Genomic DNA, 26,407 nt, shown 5'->3' on the forward strand with positions numbered 1-26,407 from the left:
TGCAGAGGGAGAAACAGGGGGGAGTGGTGCAGGTGAAACAGGGATTAAAGGAAAATTTATATAAGTAAATAGATGGATGTTTACATTGATTGCTAAATATATACATTGACGGATAGACGGATGCATAGATGAATCCGTCTATGTGATGGATGGAAAGACATATGAGTAGATGGATGGATAGACAGAAGAGTTGATGGACGGATAAATGGAATATAAATGTATATAATGATAAATGGTTGGTTTATGGGAAGATAGATTGATGGATTGACAGATATAAGTAGATAGATAGATGGATCCATTGATGGATTCATTTGTGCTTATCTCTTGAGGTTCTTCTTGAGATGATTTCGGGTCTTTAGTGTCCCCGCGGTCCGGTCCTCGACCAAACCTCCACCCCCAGGAAGCAGCCCGTGACAGCTGACTAACACCCAGGTACCTGTTTTACTGCAAGGTATCAGGGGCACAGGGTGAAAGAAACTCTGCCCAATGTTTTTCGGCGGCGCCCGGAATCGAACTCGGGACCACAGGATCACAAGTCCAGTGTCCAGTGTGCTGTCCGCTCGGCCGACTGGCTCCCCGGTCGGAGGGGAGCCTGTGAACAGGCGAATCAGGTTAAAGAATATCTGTCGATTTGCTATTGCATCAACTGAGATTCGATATGGGACCATTAGGATTATAACCAACGAACTCTCTCCGTTTAGACGGTAGTCCTCCAGTTTGTGTGTGTGTGTGTGTGTGTGTGTGTGTGTGTGTGTGTGTGTGTGTGTGTGTGTGTGTGTGTGTGTGTGTGTGTGTGTGTGTGTGTGTGTGTGTGTGTGTGTGTGGGTGTGTGTGTTAGAGAGAAATAGATGTAGTAGATATAAAAAAATGGAAAAATACATATATTTGATAGGCGGGGTCCAAGAGCTAATAACTCGATTCTGCAGATACATATAGTAAATACAAGGAGAAAATAAATACACACACACACACACATTAATTGATAATGGACTGTTTTGTGTGCGTATCCATGTGTACTATTGTCAAGACCGACAGACACGTGAAGCTATATGTCTGTATGTGTACCTGTAATTGAACTGACATGTGTACGGTAATTATCTGTATGTGTCCATTTTAAAGGTACACATTAGTGAATGTGTATTTATGTAAATTGATTGACATATGTACGTGTGCGCGCGATTAGTGTTACTTTAATTTATATGGTTAACATTTATACGTTTGAATGACATAGTTTCCCATTATTGTCACATTTTTTGTTACATGTCTACTATTGTCAAGATGGACAGACACGTCCTGCTATGAGTGTTTATGTGTACCAGTAATTGAACTGACATGTGTACTGCAACTATCTGCGTGTGTCCATTTTAAAGGAATATATTAGTGAATGTTTATTTATGTAAATTGATTGGAATATGTATGTGGACGCTCGGTTAGTGTAACTGTAAGTTATATGGTTAACGTTTGAATGACATAGTTTCCCCTCATTGTCACATTTTTTGTTACTATTTCGCTGTTCACTCTCACTCTCTCTGAATCCCGTGGACTAATTGTGCTCACGTGTGTTTGTGTAGGGAAGGCGGAACCATAGGCTTTTAACACAATAATTTGCAACTATTTGCTGAGAAAAGTTTCAAAAGATCATCTATGTTTTTAATAAGTGTTCTTTTTCCTAACATACAAGTCAATCAAACAGTACCTAACCTCAGTCAGAAACACTTTTCTTACTATATCTCGCAACGTCTTTTGCATATATATCCTATCTTAAATAATTAACAATTTTAATTCATAACTGCCAACCCCCCTCCCATCCAAAGCTTTCAAAGCCACCAAACATCATTCCTTTCCCTTAACCTCTCCCAAATTATCTTTTGCACCAATTCACAAACAAGGGGGCTTTATAGCTGAGTGGACGTCGCTCTCGACTCGTAATCGTAGCCCATTCGATCCCACGGTGATGGAACAAGCGGAAATCAGCAGAGTTTCTATCATTCTGATGCCCCTGTTACCTAGCAGTAAATATGTACCTGGGCGTTAGACAGCTGTTACGGGCTGCTTCCTGGGTGTGTGTGTGGAATGTTTTTTATTAGTTAGTAATAATTGATTGATTGACAGTTGAGAGGCGGGCCGAAAGAGTAGAGCTCAACCCTCGCAAGCATAACTAGGTGAACACAACTAGATAAATACTAACCAACCACGATCTCGACAATCCATTACACACACAACCCCCCCCCCCCTCTCCCTCCCCCCCCCCAAACTCCCGAAATCGTTCTACCTAAATCAATAAAAAATTAAAACAAATCAATTAATTCACCACAAATACTAACTATAAATAAAGGAACCAAATTTGAGACATACAGCGACTCCAGCGTGGTCTAGTCGGAAGAGAACGTGTTCTCATCTGGATAGATTGCGATCGAGTCTGTCGGAACGGGTGTGTAACTGCAGGGCACAAATATTTGTGTGTCCCCTCCTGTAGCTGCCTCTGTTTCGACAGGTTCCCTGGATAGCTGGAATTGACCTGGCCCTTGGAAAGTGGGGAAGGGGTGAAGTCCGTTGGGCCCACGGATGGATACCTTGGATCCATGGACCTAGAGCAGGTCTAATCACAAGGGATTCGAACCCACGGTGGGAATAAGGGAGGAGATATGGGAAGGGGGGGGGATGAAGGATGTTTCCCTGGAACCAAACCTCACATAAACCCGGACACTCACACACACACCCTCACCCGAACACTCACAGGGGCACTCACACTCACACACTCCCATAGACTGTGATAAGGGAGACCATCTGAGGGGACACAGATGGCCTCCTGGACCCACAGGTATAACCGGACACACACACACCCGGACACTCACAGGGACACTCACACACACTCGCCCGGACACTCACAGGGATATACACACTCACACACAGACACACATCCATAGACACAAACTGTGATAAGGGAGACCATCTGAGGGGACACAGATGGCCTCCTGGACACACAAGTATATATCAATATTTAATTTAATATTTATTTTTTAATTTTATTAAATAAGTAATCAAATTAATGTTTTTTAATAAATTATTATTTTATTAAATTATTAAATAATTATATTAATAAAACAAATTAAATTAAATTTAATAATTAAATATTTATTATTTAATTTACAAATATGACAGATTTTTTAAATATATATATATATATATATATATATATATATATATATATATATATATATATATATATATATATATATATATATATACATACATGCGAACAAGCCTTAATAGTCCCCAGGACTATATGCAACTGAAAACTCACATGCCAGAAGTGACTCGAACCCATACTGCCAGGAGCCACGCAACTGGTATGTACAAGACGCCTTAATCCACTTGACCATCACGACCGGACATAATGAGGTGATAGCCGAGGCTATTTGAACCACCCCACCGCCGGCACTCGGATAGTAATCTTGGGCATAGCATTTTACCAAATCACCTCATTCTTTGGGGCACACGTGAGGCTTGTTCGCATATATATATATATATATATATATATATATATATATATATATATATATATATATATATATATATACATACATGCGAACAAGCCTTAATGGTCCCCAGGACTATATGCAACTGAAAACTCACATGCCAGAAGTGACTCGAACCCATACTGCCAGGAGCAATGCAACTGGTATGTACAGGACGCCTTAATCCGCTTGTGTCAATTTTAAAGGAATATATTAGTGAATATTTATTTATGTAAATTGATATATATATATATATATATATATATATATATATATATATATATATATATATATATATATATATATATATATATATATATATATATATATATATATATATATATTTATGCAATTGACGATCACAAAACACTGATCATTTTATGCGGAAAATCCACAGAGAAATATGAAATGAGGTGAACGTTTCGGCTTTGTTAAAGCCTTTGTCAACACCAGACTGACTAAGGAGAAGGGAGAAGGGGGAGGATATATAGGCCGACACCTGACCAACCCATCCCTAGGGTTGGTCAGGTGTAATTAACCAAAATCAGGTATAGCTTAGCTATACCTGATCAAAGGATTCAAAGGGGTCAAAGAGGATTAAGCGGTCAGAGAAACGTTCACCTCATTTCATATTTCTCTGTGGATTTTCCGCATATATATATTTATATATATATATATGTATAAAGATAATGTCTGTCTATGTAATGAGGCCACATGCTGGAGGCTGCAGCCATACACAGATTTATTTTAAAATTTATTTATTAATATATTATTAAGGCTTATTATTACTAAATTAATGTATTTGTAGAGGGAATGGTGTGGGGTAGGGAACGGGCATAGGTTGGTCAGTGTTAACTTTAGCTAAAGGATTTAGGAATAATTATTAATTATTCTTATCACTCCCCCCCCCCCCTACCAATTTAATTAAAGTTAATTGTAAAATAATGCTTGAGATGGCTGAAGACTTTTTCGTACTTAGAAAAAACCTAAATTAAACACATAAAGAAGTTTATTGGTCCTGATTTAAGTTAAAGGAAGAGGTGCAAAGGTGGTGGTGGGGGTGGGGGGGAGGATACGGGATTTAGAGGTGGAATGAAGAGAGGGAACAGGGGGAGTGGTGCAGGTGAAACAGGGAGGAACAGGGGGTGCTGTACAGGTGATACAGTGATGGGGATGGGGGAACAGAGGGAGTGGTGCAGGTGAAACAGGGATGGGGATGGGGGAACAGGGGGAGTGGTGCAGGTGAAACAGGGATGCAGAGGGAGAAACAGGGGGGAGTGGTGCAGGTGAAACAGGGATTAAAGGAAAATTTATATAAGTAAATAGATGGATGTTTACATTGATTGCTAAATATATACATTGACGGATAGACGGATGCATAGATGAATCCGTCTATGTGATGGATGGAAAGACATATGAGTAGATGGATGGATAGACAGAAGAGTTGATGGACGGATAAATGGAATATAAATGTATATAATGATAAATGGTTGGTTTATGGGAAGATAGATTGATGGATTGACAGATATAAGTAGATAGATAGATGGATCCATTGATGGATTCATTTGTGCTTATCTCTTGAGGTTCTTCTTGAGATGATTTCGGGTCTTTAGTGTCCCCGCGGTCCGGTCCTCGACCAAACCTCCACCCCCAGGAAGCAGCCCGTGACAGCTGACTAACACCCAGGTACCTGTTTTACTGCAAGGTATCAGGGGCACAGGGTGAAAGAAACTCTGCCCAATGTTTCTCGGCGGCGCCCGGAATCGAACTCGGGACCACAGGATCACAAGTCCAGTGTCCAGTGTGCTGTCCGCTCGGCCGACTGGCTCCCCGGTCGGAGGGGAGCCTGTGAACAGGCGAATCAGGTTAAAGAATATCTGTCGATTTGCTATTGCATCAACTGAGATTCGATATGGGACCATTAGGATTATAACCAACGAACTCTCTCCGTTTAGACGGTAGTCCTCCAGTTTGTGTGTGTGTGTGTGTGTGTGTGTGTGTGTGTGTGTGTGTGTGTGTGTGTGTGTGTGTGTGTGTGTGTGTGTGTGTGTGTGTGTGTGTGTGTGTGTGTGTGTGTGTGTGTGTGTGTGTGTGTGTGTGTGTGTGTGTGTGTGTGTGTGTGTGTGTGTGTGTGTGGGTGTGTGTGTTAGAGAGAAATAGATGTAGTAGATATAAAAAAATGGAAAAATACATATATTTGATAGGCGGGGTCCAAGAGCTAATAACTCGATTCTGCAGATACATATAGTAAATACAAGGAGAAAATAAATACACACACACACACACATTAATTGATAATGGACTGTTTTGTGTGCGTATCCATGTGTACTATTGTCAAGACCGACAGACACGTGAAGCTATGTGTGTGTATGTGTACCTGTAATTGAACTGACATGTGTACGGTAATTATCTGTATGTGTCCATTTTAAAGGTACACATTAGTGAATGTGTATTTATGTAAATTGATTGACATATGTACGTGTGCGCGCGATTAGTGTTACTTTAATTTATATGGTTAACATTTATACGTTTGAATGACATAGTTTCCCATTATTGTCACATTTTTTGTTACATGTCTACTATTGTCAAGATGGACAGACACGTCCTGCTATGAGTGTTTATGTGTACCAGTAATTGAACTGACATGTGTACTGCAACTATCTGCGTGTGTCCATTTTAAAGGAATATATTAGTGAATGTTTATTTATGTAAATTGATTGGAATATGTATGTGGACGCTCGGTTAGTGTAACTGTAAGTTATATGGTTAACGTTTGAATGACATAGTTTCCCCTCATTGTCACATTTTTTGTTACTATTTCGCTGTTCACTCTCACTCTCTCTGAATCCCGTGGACTAATTGTGCTCACGTGTGTTTGTGTAGGGAAGGCGGAACCATAGGCTTTTAACACAATAATTTGCAACTATTTGCTGAGAAAAGTTTCAAAAGATCATCTATGTTTTTAATAAGTGTTCTTTTTCCTAACATACAAGTCAATCAAACAGTACCTAACCTCAGTCAGAAACACTTTTCTTACTATATCTCGCAACGTCTTTTGCATATATATCCTATCTTAAATAATTAACAATTTTAATTCATAACTGCCAACCCCCCTCCCATCCAAAGCTTTCAAAGCCACCAAACATCATTCCTTTCCCTTAACCTCTCCCAAATTATCTTTTGCACCAATTCACAAACAAGGGGGCTTTATAGCTGAGTGGACGTCGCTCTCGACTCGTAATCGTAGCCCATTCGATCCCACGGTGATGGAACAAGCGGAAATCAGCAGAGTTTCTATCATTCTGATGCCCCTGTTACCTAGCAGTAAATATGTACCTGGGCGTTAGACAGCTGTTACGGGCTGCTTCCTGGGTGTGTGTGTGGAATGTTTTTTATTAGTTAGTAATAATTGATTGATTGACAGTTGAGAGGCGGGCCGAAAGAGTAGAGCTCAACCCTCGCAAGCATAACTAGGTGAACACAACTAGATAAATACTAACCAACCACGATCTCGACAATCCATTACACACACAAACCCCCCCCCCCTCTCCCTCCCCCCCCCCAAACTCCCGAAATCGTTCTACCTAAATCAATAAAAAATTAAAACAAATCAATTAATTCACCACAAATACTAACTATAAATAAAGGAACCAAATTTGAGACATACAGCGACTCCAGCGTGGTCTAGTCGGAAGAGAACGTGTTCTCATCTGGATAGATTGCGATCGAGTCTGTCGGAACGGGTGTGTAACTGCAGGGCACAAATATTTGTGTGTCCCCTCCTGTAGCTGCCTCTGTTTCGACAGGTTCCCTGGATAGCTGGAATTGACCTGGCCCTTGGAAAGTGGGGAAGGGGTGAAGTCCGTTGGGCCCACGGATGGATACCTTGGATCCATGGACCTAGAGCAGGTCTAATCACAAGGGATTCGAACCCACGGTGGGAATAAGGGAGGAGATATGGGAAGGGGGGGGGATGAAGGATGTTTCCCTGGAACCAAACCTCACATAAACCCGGACACTCACACACACACCCTCACCCGAACACTCACAGGGGCACTCACACTCACACACTCCCATAGACTGTGATAAGGGAGACCATCTGAGGGGACACAGATGGCCTCCTGGACCCACAGGTATAACCGGACACACACACACCCGGACACTCACAGGGACACTCACACACACTCGCCCGGACACTCACAGGGATATACACACTCACACACAGACACACATCCATAGACACAAACTGTGATAAGGGAGACCATCTGAGGGGACACAGATGGCCTCCTGGACACACAAGTATATATCAATATTTAATTTAATATTTATTTTTTAATTTTATTAAATAAGTAATCAAATTAATGTTTTTTAATAAATTATTATTTTATTAAATTATTAAATAATTATATTAATAAAACAAATTAAATTAAATTTAATAATTAAATATTTATTATTTAATTTACAAATATGACAGATTTTTTAAATATATATATATATATATATATATATATATATATATATATATACATACATGCGAACAAGCCTTAATAGTCCCCAGGACTATATGCAACTGAAAACTCACATGCCAGAAGTGACTCGAACCCATACTGCCAGGAGCAATGCAACTGGTATGTACAGGACGCCTTAATCCGCTTGTGTCAATTTTAAAGGAATATATTAGTGAATATTTATTTATGTAAATTGATATATATATATATATATATATATATATATATATATATATATATATATATATATATATATATAACTGAAAACTCACACCCCAGAAGTGACTCGAACCCATACTCCCAGGAGCCACGCAACTGGTATGTACAAGACGCCTTAATCCACTTGACCATCACGACCGGACATAATGAGGTGATAGCCGAGGCTATTTGAACCACCCCACCGCCGGCACTCGGATAGTAATCTTGGGCATAGCATTTTACCAAATCACCTCATTCTTTGGGGCACACGTGAGGCTTGTTCGCATATATATATATATATATATATATATATATATATATATATATATATATATATATATATATATATATACATACATGCGAACAAGCCTTAATGGTCCCCAGGACTATATGCAACTGAAAACTCACATGCCAGAAGTGACTCGAACCCATACTGCCAGGAGCAATGCAACTGGTATGTACAGGACGCCTTAATCCGCTTGTGTCAATTTTAAAGGAATATATTAGTGAATATTTATTTATGTAAATTGATATATATATATATATATATATATATATATATATATATATATATATATGTCGTACCTAATAGCCAGAACGCACTTCTCAGCCTACTATTCAAGGCCCGATTTGCCTAATAAGCCAAGTTTTCATGAATTAATGTTTTTTCGTCTACCTAACCTACCTAACCTAACCTAACCTAGCTTTTTTTGGCTACCTAACCTAACCTTACCTATAAATATAGGTTAGGTTAGGTTAGGTAGGGTTGGTTAGGTTCGGTCATATATCTACGTTAATTTTAACTCCAATAAAAAAAAATTGACCTCATACATAGAGAAAAGGGTTGCTTTATCATTTCATAAGAAAAAAATTATAGTAAATATATTAATTCAGGAAAACTTTGCTTATTAGGCAAATCGGGCCTTGAATAGTAGGCTGAGAAGTGAGTTCTGGCTACTAGGTACGACATATATATATATATATATATATATATTTATGCAATTGACGATCACAAAACACTGATCATTTTATGCGGAAAATCCACAGAGAAATATGAAATGAGGTGAACGTTTCGGCTTTGTTAAAGCCTTTGTCAACACCAGACTGACTAAGGAGAAGGGAGAAGGGGGAGGATATATAGGCCGACACCTGACCAACCCATCCCTAGGGTTGGTCAGGTGTAATTAACCAAAATCAGGTATAGCTTAGCTATACCTGATCAAAGGATTCAAAGGGGTCAAAGAGGATTAAGCGGTCAGAGAAACGTTCACCTCATTTCATATTTCTCTGTGGATTTTCCGCATATATATATTTATATATATATATATATGTATAAAGAGAATGTCTGTCTATGTAATGAGGCCACATGCTGGAGGCTGCAGCCATACACAGATTTATTTTAAAATTTATTTATTAATATATTATTAAGGCTTATTATTACTAAATTAATGTATTTGTAGAGGGAATGGTGTGGGGTAGGGAACGGGCATAGGTTGGTCAGTGTTAACTTTAGCTAAAGGATTTAGGAATAATTATTAATTATTCTTATCACTCCCCCCCCCCCTACCAATTTAATTAAAGTTAATTGTAAAATAATGCTTGAGATGGCTGAAGACTTTTTCGTACTTAGAAAAAACCTAAATTAAACACATAAAGAAGTTTATTGGTCCTGATTTAAGTTAAAGGAAGAGGTGCAAAGGTGGTGGTGGGGGTGGGGGGGAGGATACGGGATTTAGAGGTGGAATGAAGAGAGGGAACAGGGGGAGTGGTGCAGGTGAAACAGGGAGGAACAGGGGGTGCTGTACAGGTGATACAGTGATGGGGATGGGGGAACAGAGGGAGTGGTGCAGGTGAAACAGGGATGGGGATGAGGGAACAGGGGGAGTGGTGCAGGTGAAACAGGGATGGGGATGGGGGAACAGGGGGAGTGGTGCAGGTGAAACAGGGATGCAGAGGGAGAAACAGGGGGGAGTGGTGCAGGTGAAACAGGGATTAAAGGAAAATTTATATAAGTAAATAGATGGATGTTTACATTGATTGCTAAATATATACATTGACGGATAGACGGATGCATAGATGAATCCGTCTATGTGATGGATGGAAAGACATATGAGTAGATGGATGGATAGACAGAAGAGTTGATGGACGGATAAATGGAATATAAATGTATATAATGATAAATGGTTGGTTTATGGGAAGATAGATTGATGGATTGACAGATATAAGTAGATAGATAGATGGATCCATTGATGGATTCATTTGTGCTTATCTCTTGAGGTTCTTCTTGAGATGATTTCGGGTCTTTAGTGTCCCCGCGGTCCGGTCCTCGACCAAACCTCCACCCCCAGGAAGCAGCCCGTGACAGCTGACTAACACCCAGGTACCTGTTTTACTGCAAGGTATCAGGGGCACAGGGTGAAAGAAACTCTGCCCAATGTTTTTCGGCGGCGCCCGGAATCGAACTCGGGACCACAGGATCACAAGTCCAGTGTCCAGTGTGCTGTCCGCTCGGCCGACTGGCTCCCCGGTCGGAGGGGAGCCTGTGAACAGGCGAATCAGGTTAAAGAATATCTGTCGATTTGCTATTGCATCAACTGAGATTCGATATGGGACCATTAGGATTATAACCAACGAACTCTCTCCGTTTAGACGGTAGTCCTCCAGTTTGTGTGTGTGTGTGTGTGTGTGTGTGTGTGTGTGTGTGTGTGTGTGTGTGTGTGTGTGTGTGTGTGTGTGTGTGTGTGTGTGTGTGTGTGTGTGTGTGTGTGTGTGTGTGTGGGTGTGTGTGTTAGAGAGAAATAGATGTAGTAGATATAAAAAAATGGAAAAATACATATATTTGATAGGCGGGGTCCAAGAGCTAATAACTCGATTCTGCAGATACATATAGTAAATACAAGGAGAAAATAAATACACACACACACACACATTAATTGATAATGGACTGTTTTGTGTGCGTATCCATGTGTACTATTGTCAAGACCGACAGACACGTGAAGCTATATGTCTGTATGTGTACCTGTAATTGAACTGACATGTGTACGGTAATTATCTGTATGTGTCCATTTTAAAGGTACACATTAGTGAATGTGTATTTATGTAAATTGATTGACATATGTACGTGTGCGCGCGATTAGTGTTACTTTAATTTATATGGTTAACATTTATACGTTTGAATGACATAGTTTCCCATTATTGTCACATTTTTTGTTACATGTCTACTATTGTCAAGATGGACAGACACGTCCTGCTATGAGTGTTTATGTGTACCAGTAATTGAACTGACATGTGTACTGCAACTATCTGCGTGTGTCCATTTTAAAGGAATATATTAGTGAATGTTTATTTATGTAAATTGATTGGAATATGTATGTGGACGCTCGGTTAGTGTAACTGTAAGTTATATGGTTAACGTTTGAATGACATAGTTTCCCCTCATTGTCACATTTTTTGTTACTATTTCGCTGTTCACTCTCACTCTCTCTGAATCCCGTGGACTAATTGTGCTCACGTGTGTTTGTGTAGGGAAGGCGGAACCATAGGCTTTTAACACAATAATTTGCAACTATTTGCTGAGAAAAGTTTCAAAAGATCATCTATGTTTTTAATAAGTGTTCTTTTTCCTAACATACAAGTCAATCAAACAGTACCTAACCTCAGTCAGAAACACTTTTCTTACTATATCTCGCAACGTCTTTTGCATATATATCCTATCTTAAATAATTAACAATTTTAATTCATAACTGCCAACCCCCCTCCCATCCAAAGCTTTCAAAGCCACCAAACATCATTCCTTTCCCTTAACCTCTCCCAAATTATCTTTTGCACCAATTCACAAACAAGGGGGCTTTATAGCTGAGTGGACGTCGCTCTCGACTCGTAATCGTAGCCCATTCGATCCCACGGTGATGGAACAAGCGGAAATCAGCAGAGTTTCTATCATTCTGATGCCCCTGTTACCTAGCAGTAAATATGTACCTGGGCGTTAGACAGCTGTTACGGGCTGCTTCCTGGGTGTGTGTGTGGAATGTTTTTTATTAGTTAGTAATAATTGATTGATTGACAGTTGAGAGGCGGGCCGAAAGAGTAGAGCTCAACCCTCGCAAGCATAACTAGGTGAACACAACTAGATAAATACTAACCAACCACGATCTCGACAATCCATTACACACACAACCCCCCCCCCCTCTCCCTCCCCCCCCCCCAAACTCCCGAAATCGTTCTACCTAAATCAATAAAAAATTAAAACAAATCAATTAATTCACCACAAATACTAACTATAAATAAAGGAACCAAATTTGAGACATACAGCGACTCCAGCGTGGTCTAGTCGGAAGAGAACGTGTTCTCATCTGGATAGATTGCGATCGAGTCTGTCGGAACGGGTGTGTAACTGCAGGGCACAAATATTTGTGTGTCCCCTCCTGTAGCTGCCTCTGTTTCGACAGGTTCCCTGGATAGCTGGAATTGACCTGGCCCTTGGAAAGTGGGGAAGGGGTGAAGTCCGTTGGGCCCACGGATGGATACCTTGGATCCATGGACCTAGAGCAGGTCTAATCACAAGGGATTCGAACCCACGGTGGGAATAAGGGAGGAGATATGGGAAGGGGGGGGGATGAAGGATGTTTCCCTGGAACCAAACCTCACATAAACCCGGACACTCACACACACACCCTCACCCGAACACTCACAGGGGCACTCACACTCACACACTCCCATAGACTGTGATAAGGGAGACCATCTGAGGGGACACAGATGGCCTCCTGGACCCACAGGTATAACCGGACACACACACACCCGGACACTCACAGGGACACTCACACACACTCGCCCGGACACTCACAGGGATATACACACTCACACACAGACACACATCCATAGACACAAACTGTGATAAGGGAGACCATCTGAGGGGACACAGATGGCCTCCTGGACACACAAGTATATATCAATATTTAATTTAATATTTATTTTTTAATTTTATTAAATAAGTAATCAAATTAATGTTTTTTAATAAATTATTATTTTATTAAATTATTAAATAATTATATTAATAAAACAAATTAAATTAAATTTAATAATTAAATATTTATTATTTAATTTACAAATATGACAGATTTTTTAAATATATATATATATATATATATATATATACATACATGCGAACAAGCCTTAATAGTCCCCAGGACTATATGCAACTGAAAACTCACATGCCAGAAGTGACTCGAACCCATACTGCCAGGAGCAATGCAACTGGTATGTACAGGACGCCTTAATCCGCTTGTGTCAATTTTAAAGGAATATATTAGTGAATATTTATTTATGTAAATTGATATATATATATATATATATATATATATATATATATATATATATATATATATATATATATATATATATATATATATATAACTGAAAACTCACACCCCAGAAGTGACTCGAACCCATACTCCCAGGAGCCACGCAACTGGTATGTACAAGACGCCTTAATCCACTTGACCATCACGACCGGACATAATGAGGTGATAGCCGAGGCTATTTGAACCACCCCACCGCCGGCACTCGGATAGTAATCTTGGGCATAGCATTTTACCAAATCACCTCATTCTTTGGGGCACACGTGAGGCTTGTTCGCATATATATATATATATATATATATATATATATATATATATATATATATATATATATATATATATATATATATATATATATATATATATATATACATACATGCGAACAAGCCTTAATGGTCCCCAGGACTATATGCAACTGAAAACTCACATGCCAGAAGTGACTCGAACCCATACTGCCAGGAGCAATGCAACTGGTATGTACAGGACGCCTTAATCCGCTTGTGTCAATTTTAAAGGAATATATTAGTGAATATTTATTTATGTAAATTGATATATATATATATATATATATATATATATATATATATATATATATATATATATATATATATATATATATATATATATATATATATATATTTATGCAATTGACGATCACAAAACACTGATCATTTTATGCGGAAAATCCACAGAGAAATATGAAATGAGGTGAACGTTTCGGCTTTGTTAAAGCCTTTGTCAACACCAGACTGACTAAGGAGAAGGGAGAAGGGGGAGGATATATAGGCCGACACCTGACCAACCCATCCCTAGGGTTGGTCAGGTGTAATTAACCAAAATCAGGTATAGCTTAGCTATACCTGATCAAAGGATTCAAAGGGGTCAAAGAGGATTAAGCGGTCAGAGAAACGTTCACCTCATTTCATATTTCTCTGTGGATTTTCCGCATATATATATTTATATATATATATATATGTATAAAGAGAATGTCTGTCTATGTAATGAGGCCACATGCTGGAGGCTGCAGCCATACACAGATTTATTTTAAAATTTATTTATTAATATATTATTAAGGCTTATTATTACTAAATTAATGTATTTGTAGAGGGAATGGTGTGGGGTAGGGAACGGGCATAGGTTGGTCAGTGTTAACTTTAGCTAAAGGATTTAGGAATAATTATTAATTATTCTTATCACTCCCCCCCCCCTACCAATTTAATTAAAGTTAATTGTAAAATAATGCTTGAGATGGCTGAAGACTTTTTCGTACTTAGAAAAAACCTAAATTAAACACATAAAGAAGTTTATTGGTCCTGATTTAAGTTAAAGGAAGAGGTGCAAAGGTGGTGGTGGGGGTGGGGGGGAGGATACGGGATTTAGAGGTGGAATGAAGAGAGGGAACAGGGGGAGTGGTGCAGGTGAAACAGGGAGGAACAGGGGGTGCTGTACAGGTGATACAGTGATGGGGATGGGGGAACAGAGGGAGTGGTGCAGGTGAAACAGGGATGGGGATGAGGGAACAGGGGGAGTGGTGCAGGTGAAACAGGGATGGGGATGGGGGAACAGGGGGAGTGGTGCAGGTGAAACAGGGATGCAGAGGGAGAAACAGGGGGGAGTGGTGCAGGTGAAACAGGGATTAAAGGAAAATTTATATAAGTAAATAGATGGATGTTTACATTGATTGCTAAATATATACATTGACGGATAGACGGATGCATAGATGAATCCGTCTATGTGATGGATGGAAAGACATATGAGTAGATGGATGGATAGACAGAAGAGTTGATGGACGGATAAATGGAATATAAATGTATATAATGATAAATGGTTGGTTTATGGGAAGATAGATTGATGGATTGACAGATATAAGTAGATAGATAGATGGATCCATTGATGGATTCATTTGTGCTTATCTCTTGAGGTTCTTCTTGAGATGATTTCGGGTCTTTAGTGTCCCCGCGGTCCGGTCCTCGACCAAACCTCCACCCCCAGGAAGCAGCCCGTGACAGCTGACTAACACCCAGGTACCTGTTTTACTGCAAGGTATCAGGGGCACAGGGTGAAAGAAACTCTGCCCAATGTTTTTCGGCGGCGCCCGGAATCGAACTCGGGACCACAGGATCACAAGTCCAGTGTCCAGTGTGCTGTCCGCTCGGCCGACTGGCTCCCCGGTCGGAGGGGAGCCTTTGAACAGGCGAATCAGGTTAAAGAATATCTGTCGATTTGCTATTGCATCAACTGAGATTCGATATGGGACCATTAGGATTATAACCAACGAACTCTCTCCGTTTAGACGGTAGTCCTCCAGTTTGTGTGTGTGTGTGTGTGTGTGTGTGTGTGTGTGTGTGTGTGTGTGTGTGTGTGTGTGTGTGTGTGTGTGTGTGTGTGTGTGTGTGTGTGTGTGTGTGTGTGTGGGTGTGTGTGTTAGAGAGAAATAGATGTAGTAGATATAAAAAAATGGAAAAATACATATATTTGATAGGCGGGGTCCAAGAGCTAATAACTCGATTCTGCAGATACATATAGTAAATACAAGGAGAAAATAAATACACACACACACACACATTAATTGATAATGGACTGTTTTGTGTGCGTATCCATGTGTACTATTGTCAAGACCGACAGACACGTGAAGCTATGTGTCTGTATGTGTACCTGTAATTGAACTGACATGTGTACGGTAATTATCTGTATGTGTCCATTTTAAAGGTACACATTAGTGAATGTGTATTTATGTAAATTGATTGACATATGTACGTGTGCGCGCGATTAGTGTTACTTTAATTTATATGGTTAACATTTATACGTTTGAATGACATAGTTTCCCATTATTGTCACATTTTTTGTTACATGTCTACTATTGTCAAGATGGACAGACACGTCCTGCTATGAGTGTTTATGTGTACCAGTAATTGAACTGACATGTGTACTGCAACTATCTGCGTGTGTCCATTTTAAAGGAATATATTAGTGAATGTTTATTTATGTAAATTGATTGGAATATGTATGTGGACGCTCGGTTAGTGTAACTGTAAGTTATATGGTTAACGTTTGAATGACATAGTTTCCCCTCATTGTCACATTTTTTGTTACTATTTCGCTGTTCACTCTCACTCTCTCTGAATCCCGTGGACTAATTGTGCTCACGTGTGTTTGTGTAGGGAAGGCGGAACCATAGGCTTTTAACACAATAATTTGCAACTATTTGCTGAGAAAAGTTTCAAAAGATCATCTATGTTTTTAATAAGTGTTCTTTTTCCTAACATACAAGTCAATCAAACAGTACCTAACCTCAGTCAGAAACACTTTTCTTACTATATCTCGCAACGTCTTTTGCATATATATCCTATCTTAAATAATTAACAATTTTAATTCATAACTGCCAACCCCCCTCCCATCCAAAGCTTTCAAAGCCACCAAACATCATTCCTTTCCCTTAACCTCTCCCAAATTATCTTTTGCACCAATTCACAAACAAGGGGGCTTTATAGCTGAGTGGACGTCGCTCTCGACTCGTAATCGTAGCCCATTCGATCCCACGGTGATGGAACAAGCGGAAATCAGCAGAGTTTCTATCATTCTGATGCCCCTGTTACCTAGCAGTAAATATGTACCTGGGCGTTAGACAGCTGTTACGGGCTGCTTCCTGGGTGTGTGTGTGGAATGTTTTTTATTAGTTAGTAATAATTGATTGATTGACAGTTGAGAGGCGGGCCGAAAGAGTAGAGCTCAACCCTCGCAAGCATAACTAGGTGAACACAACTAGATAAATACTAACCAACCACGATCTCGACAATCCATTACACACACAACCCCCCCCCCCTCTCCCTCCCCCCCCCCCAAACTCCCGAAATCGTTCTACCTAAATCAATAAAAAATTAAAACAAATCAATTAATTCACCACAAATACTAACTATAAATAAAGGAACCAAATTTGAGACATACAGCGACTCCAGCGTGGTCTAGTCGGAAGAGAACGTGTTCTCATCTGGATAGATTGCGATCGAGTCTGTCGGAACGGGTGTGTAACTGCAGGGCACAAATATTTGTGTGTCCCCTCCTGTAGCTGCCTCTGTTTCGACAGGTTCCCTGGATAGCTGGAATTGACCTGGCCCTTGGAAAGTGGGGAAGGGGTGAAGTCCGTTGGGCCCACGGATGGATACCTTGGATCCATGGACCTAGAGCAGGTCTAATCACAAGGGATTCGAACCCACGGTGGGAATAAGGGAGGAGATATGGGAAGGGGGGGGGATGAAGGATGTTTCCCTGGAACCAAACCTCACATAAACCCGGACACTCACACACACACCCTCACCCGAACACTCACAGGGGCACTCACACTCACACACTCCCATAGACTGTGATAAGGGAGACCATCTGAGGGGACACAGATGGCCTCCTGGACCCACAGGTATAACCGGACACACACACACCCGGACACTCACAGGGACACTCACACACACTCGCCCGGACACTCACAGGGATATACACACTCACACACAGACACACATCCATAGACACAAACTGTGATAAGGGAGACCATCTGAGGGGACACAGATGGCCTCCTGGACACACAAGTATATATCAATATTTAATTTAATATTTATTTTTTAATTTTATTAAATAAGTAATCAAATTAATGTTTTTTAATAAATTATTATTTTATTAAATTATTAAATAATTATATTAATAAAACAAATTAAATTAAATTTAATAATTAAATATTTATTATTTAATTTACAAATATGACAGATTTTTTAAATATATATATATATATATATATATATATACATACATGCGAACAAGCCTTAATAGTCCCCAGGACTATATGCAACTGAAAACTCACATGCCAGAAGTGACTCGAACCCATACTGCCAGGAGCAATGCAACTGGTATGTACAGGACGCCTTAATCCGCTTGTGTCAATTTTAAAGGAATATATTAGTGAATATTTATTTATGTAAATTGATATATATATATATATATATATATATATATATATATATATATATATATATATATATATATATATATATAACTGAAAACTCACACCCCAGAAGTGACTCGAACCCATACTCCCAGGAGCCACGCAACTGGTATGTACAAGACGCCTTAATCCACTTGACCATCACGACCGGACATAATGAGGTGATAGCCGAGGCTATTTGAACCACCCCACCGCCGGCACTCGGATAGTAATCTTGGGCATAGCATTTTACCAAATCACCTCATTCTTTGGGGCACACGTGAGGCTTGTTCGCATATATATATATATATATATATATATATATATATATATATATATATATATATATATATATATATATATACATACATGCGAACAAGCCTTAATGGTCCCCAGGACTATATGCAACTGAAAACTCACATGCCAGAAGTGACTCGAACCCATACTGCCAGGAGCAATGCAACTGGTATGTACAGGACGCCTTAATCCGCTTGTGTCAATTTTAAAGGAATATATTAGTGAATATTTATTTATGTAAATTGATATATATATATATATATATATATATATATATATATATATATATATATATATATATATATATATATATATATATATATATATATTTATGCAATTGACGATCACAAAACACTGATCATTTTATGCGGAAAATCCACAGAGAAATATGAAATGAGGTGAACGTTTCGGCTTTGTTAAAGCCTTTGTCAACACCAGACTGACTAAGGAGAAGGGAGAAGGGGGAGGATATATAGGCCGACACCTGACCAACCCATCCCTAGGGTTGGTCAGGTGTAATTAACCAAAATCAGGTATAGCTTAGCTATACCTGATCAAAGGATTCAAAGGGGTCAAAGAGGATTAAGCGGTCAGAGAAACGTTCACCTCATTTCATATTTCTCTGTGGATTTTCCGCATATATATATTTATATATATATATATATGTATAAAGAGAATGTCTGTCTATGTAATGAGGCCACATGCTGGAGGCTGCAGCCATACACAGATTTATTTTAAAATTTATTTATTAATATATTATTAAGGCTTATTATTACTAAATTAATGTATTTGTAGAGGGAATGGTGTGGGGTAGGGAACGGGCATAGGTTGGTCAGTGTTAACTTTAGCTAAAGGATTTAGGAATAATTATTAATTATTCTTATCACTCCCCCCCCCCTACCAATTTAATTAAAGTTAATTGTAAAATAATGCTTGAGATGGCTGAAGACTTTTTCGTACTTAGAAAAAACCTAAATTAAACACATAAAGAAGTTTATTGGTCCTGATTTAAGTTAAAGGAAGAGGTGCAAAGGTGGTGGTGGGGGTGGGGGGGAGGATACGGGATTTAGAGGTGGAATGAAGAGAGGGAACAGGGGGAGTGGTGCAGGTGAAACAGGGAGGAACAGGGGGTGCTGTACAGGTGATACAGTGATGGGGATGGGGGAACAGAGGGAGTGGTGCAGGTGAAACAGGGATGGGGATGAGGGAACAGGGGGAGTGGTGCAGGTGAAACAGGGATGGGGATGGGGGAACAGGGGGAGTGGTGCAGGTGAAACAGGGATGCAGAGGGAGAAACAGGGGGGAGTGGTGCAGGTGAAACAGGGATTAAAGGAAAATTTATATAAGTAAATAGATGGATGTTTACATTGATTGCTAAATATATACATTGACGGATAGACGGATGCATAGATGAATCCGTCTATGTGATGGATGGAAAGACATATGAGTAGATGGATGGATAGACAGAAGAGTTGATGGACGGATAAATGGAATATAAATGTATATAATGATAAATGGTTGGTTTATGGGAAGATAGATTGATGGATTGACAGATATAAGTAGATAGATAGATGGATCCATTGATGGATTCATTTGTGCTTATCTCTTGAGGTTCTTCTTGAGATGATTTCGGGTCTTTAGTGTCCCCGCGGTCCGGTCCTCGACCAAACCTCCACCCCCAGGAAGCAGCCCGTGACAGCTGACTAACACCCAGGTACCTGTTTTACTGCAAGGTATCAGGGGCACAGGGTGAAAGAAACTCTGCCCAATGTTTTTCGGCGGCGCCCGGAATCGAACTCGGGACCACAGGATCACAAGTCCAGTGTCCAGTGTGCTGTCCGCTCGGCCGACTGGCTCCCCGGTCGGAGGGGAGCCTTTGAACAGGCGAATCAGGTTAAAGAATATCTGTCGATTTGCTATTGCATCAACTGAGATTCGATATGGGACCATTAGGATTATAACCAACGAACTCTCTCCGTTTAGACGGTAGTCCTCCAGTTTGTGTGTGTGTGTGTGTGTGTGTGTGTGTGTGTGTGTGTGTGTGTGTGTGTGTGTGTGTGTGTGTGTGTGTGTGTGTGTGTGTGTGTGTGTGTGTGTGTGTGTGTGGGTGTGTGTGTTAGAGAGAAATAGATGTAGTAGATATAAAAAAATGGAAAAATACATATATTTGATAGGCGGGGTCCAAGAGCTAATAACTCGATTCTGCAGATACATATAGTAAATACAAGGAGAAAATAAATACACACACACACACACATTAATTGATAATGGACTGTTTTGTGTGCGTATCCATGTGTACTATTGTCAAGACCGACAGACACGTGAAGCTATGTGTCTGTATGTGTACCTGTAATTGAACTGACATGTGTACGGTAATTATCTGTATGTGTCCATTTTAAAGGTACACATTAGTGAATGTGTATTTATGTAAATTGATTGACATATGTACGTGTGCGCGCGATTAGTGTTACTTTAATTTATATGGTTAACATTTATACGTTTGAATGACATAGTTTCCCATTATTGTCACATTTTTTGTTACATGTCTACTATTGTCAAGATGGACAGACACGTCCTGCTATGAGTGTTTATGTGTACCAGTAATTGAACTGACATGTGTACTGCAACTATCTGCGTGTGTCCATTTTAAAGGAATATATTAGTGAATGTTTATTTATGTAAATTGATTGGAATATGTATGTGGACGCTCGGTTAGTGTAACTGTAAGTTATATGGTTAACGTTTGAATGACATAGTTTCCCCTCATTGTCACATTTTTTGTTACTATTTCGCTGTTCACTCTCACTCTCTCTGAATCCCGTGGACTAATTGTGCTCACGTGTGTTTGTGTAGGGAAGGCGGAACCATAGGCTTTTAACACAATAATTTGCAACTATTTGCTGAGAAAAGTTTCAAAAGATCATCTATGTTTTTAATAAGTGTTCTTTTTCCTAACATACAAGTCAATCAAACAGTACCTAACCTCAGTCAGAAACACTTTTCTTACTATATCTCGCAACGTCTTTTGCATATATATCCTATCTTAAATAATTAACAATTTTAATTCATAACTGCCAACCCCCCTCCCATCCAAAGCTTTCAAAGCCACCAAACATCATTCCTTTCCCTTAACCTCTCCCAAATTATCTTTTGCACCAATTCACAAACAAGGGGGCTTTATAGCTGAGTGGACGTCGCTCTCGACTCGTAATCGTAGCCCATTCGATCCCACGGTGATGGAACAAGCGGAAATCAGCAGAGTTTCTATCATTCTGATGCCCCTGTTACCTAGCAGTAAATATGTACCTGGGCGTTAGACAGCTGTTACGGGCTGCTTCCTGGGTGTGTGTGTGGAATGTTTTTTATTAGTTAGTAATAATTGATTGATTGACAGTTGAGAGGCGGGCCGAAAGAGTAGAGCTCAACCCTCGCAAGCATAACTAGGTGAACACAACTAGATAAATACTAACCAACCACGATCTCGACAATCCATTACACACACAACCCCCCCCCCCCTCTCCCTCCCCCCCCCCCCAAACTCCCGAAATCGTTCTACCTAAATCAATAAAAAATTAAAACAAATCAATTAATTCACCACAAATACTAACTATAAATAAAGGAACCAAATTTGAGACATACAGCGACTCCAGCGTGGTCTAGTCGGAAGAGAACGTGTTCTCATCTGGATAGATTGCGATCGAGTCTGTCGGAACGGGTGTGTAACTGCAGGGCACAAATATTTGTGTGTCCCCTCCTGTAGCTGCCTCTGTTTCGACAGGTTCCCTGGATAGCTGGAATTGACCTGGCCCTTGGAAAGTGGGGAAGGGGTGAAGTCCGTTGGGCCCACGGATGGATACCTTGGATCCATGGACCTAGAGCAGGTCTAATCACAAGGGATTCGAACCCACGGTGGGAATAAGGGAGGAGATATGGGAAGGGGGGGGGGGATGAAGGATGTTTCCCTGGAACCAAACCTCACATAAACCCGGACACTCACACACACACCCTCACCCGAACACTCACAGGGGCACTCACACTCACACACTCCCATAGACTGTGATAAGGGAGACCATCTGAGGGGACACAGATGGCCTCCTGGACCCACAGGTATAACCGGACACACACACACCCGGACACTCACAGGGACACTCACACACACTCGCCCGGACACTCACAGGGATATACACACTCACACACAGACACACATCCATAGACACAAACTGTGATAAGGGAGACCATCTGAGGGGACACAGATGGCCTCCTGGACACACAAGTATATATCAATATTTAATTTAATATTTATTTTTTAATTTTATTAAATAAGTAATCAAATTAATGTTTTTTAATAAATTATTATTTTATTAAATTATTAAATAATTATATTAATAAAACAAATTAAATTAAATTTAATAATTAAATATTTATTATTTAATTTACAAATATGACAGATTTTTTAAATATATATATATATATATATATATATATATATATATATATACATACATGCGAACAAGCCTTAATAGTCCCCAGGACTATATGCAACTGAAAACTCACATGCCAGAAGTGACTCGAACCCATACTGCCAGGAGCAATGCAACTGGTATGTACAGGACGCCTTAATCCGCTTGTGTCAATTTTAAAGGAATATATTAGTGAATATTTATTTATGTAAATTGATATATATATATATATATATATATATATATATATATATATATATATATATATATATATATATATATATATATATATATAACTGAAAACTCACACCCCAGAAGTGACTCGAACCCATACTCCCAGGAGCCACGCAACTGGTATGTACAAGACGCCTTAATCCACTTGACCATCACGACCGGACATAATGAGGTGATAGCCGAGGCTATTTGAACCACCCCACCGCCGGCACTCGGATAGTAATCTTGGGCATAGCATTTTACCAAATCACCTCATTCTTTGGGGCACACGTGAGGCTTGTTCGCATATATATATATATATATATATATATATATATATATATATATATATATATATATATATATATATACATACATGCGAACAAGCCTTAATGGTCCCCAGGACTATATGCAACTGAAAACTCACATGCCAGAAGTGACTCGAAACCCATACTGCCAGGAGCAATGCAACTGGTATGTACAGGACGCCTTAATCCGCTTGTGTCAATTTTAAAGGAATATATTAGTGAATATTTATTTATGTAAATTGATATATATATATATATATATATATATATATATATATATATATATATATATATATATATATATATATATATATATATATATATATATATATATATATATATATATATATATATATATATATATATTTATGCAATTGACGATCACAAAACACTGATCATTTTATGCGGAAAATCCACAGAGAAATATGAAATGAGGTGAACGTTTCGGCTTTGTTAAAGCCTTTGTCAACACCAGACTGACTAAGGAGAAGGGAGAAGGGGGAGGATATATAGGCCGACACCTGACCAACCCATCCCTAGGGTTGGTCAGGTGTAATTAACCAAAATCAGGTATAGCTTAGCTATACCTGATCAAAGGATTCAAAGGGGTCAAAGAGGATTAAGCGGTCAGAGAAACGTTCACCTCATTTCATATTTCTCTGTGGATTTTCCGCATATATATATTTATATATATATATATGTATAAAGATAATGTCTGTCTATGTAATGAGGCCACATGCTGGAGGCTGCAGCCATACACAGATTTATTTTAAAATTTATTTATTAATATATTATTAAGGCTTATTATTACTAAATTAATGTATTTGTAGAGGGAATGGTGTGGGGTAGGGAACGGGCATAGGTTGGTCAGTGTTAACTTTAGCTAAAGGATTTAGGAATAATTATTAATTATTCTTATCACTCCCCCCCCCCTACCAATTTAATTAAAGTTAATTGTAAAATAATGCTTGAGATGGCTGAAGACTTTTTCGTACTTAGAAAAAACCTAAATTAAACACATAAAGAAGTTTATTGGTCCTGATTTAAGTTAAAGGAAGAGGTGCAAAGGTGGTGGTGGGGGTGGGGGGGAGGATACGGGATTTAGAGGTGGAATGAAGAGAGGGAACAGGGGGAGTGGTGCAGGTGAAACAGGGAGGAACAGGGGGTGCTGTACAGGTGATACAGTGATGGGGATGGGGGAACAGAGGGAGTGGTGCAGGTGAAACAGGGATGGGGATGAGGGAACAGGGGGAGTGGTGCAGGTGAAACAGGGATGGGGATGGGGGAACAGGGGGAGTGGTGCAGGTGAAACAGGGATGCAGAGTGAGAAACAGGGGGGAGTGGTGCAGGTGAAACAGGGATTAAAGGAAAATTTATATAAGTAAATAGATGGATGTTTACATTGATTGCTAAATATATACATTGACGGATAGACGGATGCATAGATGAATCCGTCTATGTGATGGATGGAAAGACATATGAGTAGATGGATGGATAGACAGAAGAGTTGATGGACGGATAAATGGAATATAAATGTATATAATGATAAATGGTTGGTTTATGGGAAGATAGATTGATGGATTGACAGATATAAGTAGATAGATAGATGGATCCATTGATGGATTCATTTGTGCTTATCTCTTGAGGTTCTTCTTGAGATGATTTCGGGTCTTTAGTGTCCCCGCGGTCCGGTCCTCGACCAAACCTCCACCCCCAGGAAGCAGCCCGTGACAGCTGACTAACACCCAGGTACCTGTTTTACTGCAAGGTATCAGGGGCACAGGGTGAAAGAAACTCTGCCCAATGTTTCTCGGCGGCGCCCGGAATCGAACTCGGGACCACAGGATCACAAGTCCAGTGTCCAGTGTGCTGTCCGCTCGGCCGACTGGCTCCCCGGTCGGAGGGGAGCCTGTGAACAGGCGAATCAGGTTAAAGAATATCTGTCGATTTGCTATTGCATCAACTGAGATTCGATATGGGACCATTAGGATTATAACCAACGAACTCTCTCCGTTTAGACGGTAGTCCTCCAGTTTGTGTGTGTGTGTGTGTGTGTGTGTGTGTGTGTGTGTGTGTGTGTGTGTGTGTGTGTGTGTGTGTGTGTGTGTGTGTGTGTGTGTGTGTGTGTGTGTGTGTGTGTGTGTGTGTGTGTGTGTGTGTGTGGGTGTGTGTGTTAGAGAGAAATAGATGTAGTAGATATAAAAAAATGGAAAAATACATATATTTGATAGGCGGGGTCCAAGAGCTAATAACTCGATTCTGCAGATACATATAGTAAATACAAGGAGAAAATAAATACACACACACACACACATTAATTGATAATGGACTGTTTTGTGTGCGTATCCATGTGTACTATTGTCAAGACCGACAGACACGTGAAGCTATGTGTGTGTATGTGTACCTGTAATTGAACTGACATGTGTACGGTAATTATCTGTATGTGTCCATTTTAAAGGTACACATTAGTGAATGTGTATTTATGTAAATTGATTGACATATGTACGTGTGCGCGCGATTAGTGTTACTTTAATTTATATGGTTAACATTTATACGTTTGAATGACATAGTTTCCCATTATT

Source organism: Procambarus clarkii, unplaced genomic scaffold (genome assembly GCF_040958095.1).
Source record: "Procambarus clarkii isolate CNS0578487 unplaced genomic scaffold, FALCON_Pclarkii_2.0 HiC_scaffold_109, whole genome shotgun sequence".
Lineage (NCBI taxonomy): Eukaryota > Metazoa > Arthropoda > Malacostraca > Decapoda > Cambaridae > Procambarus > Procambarus clarkii.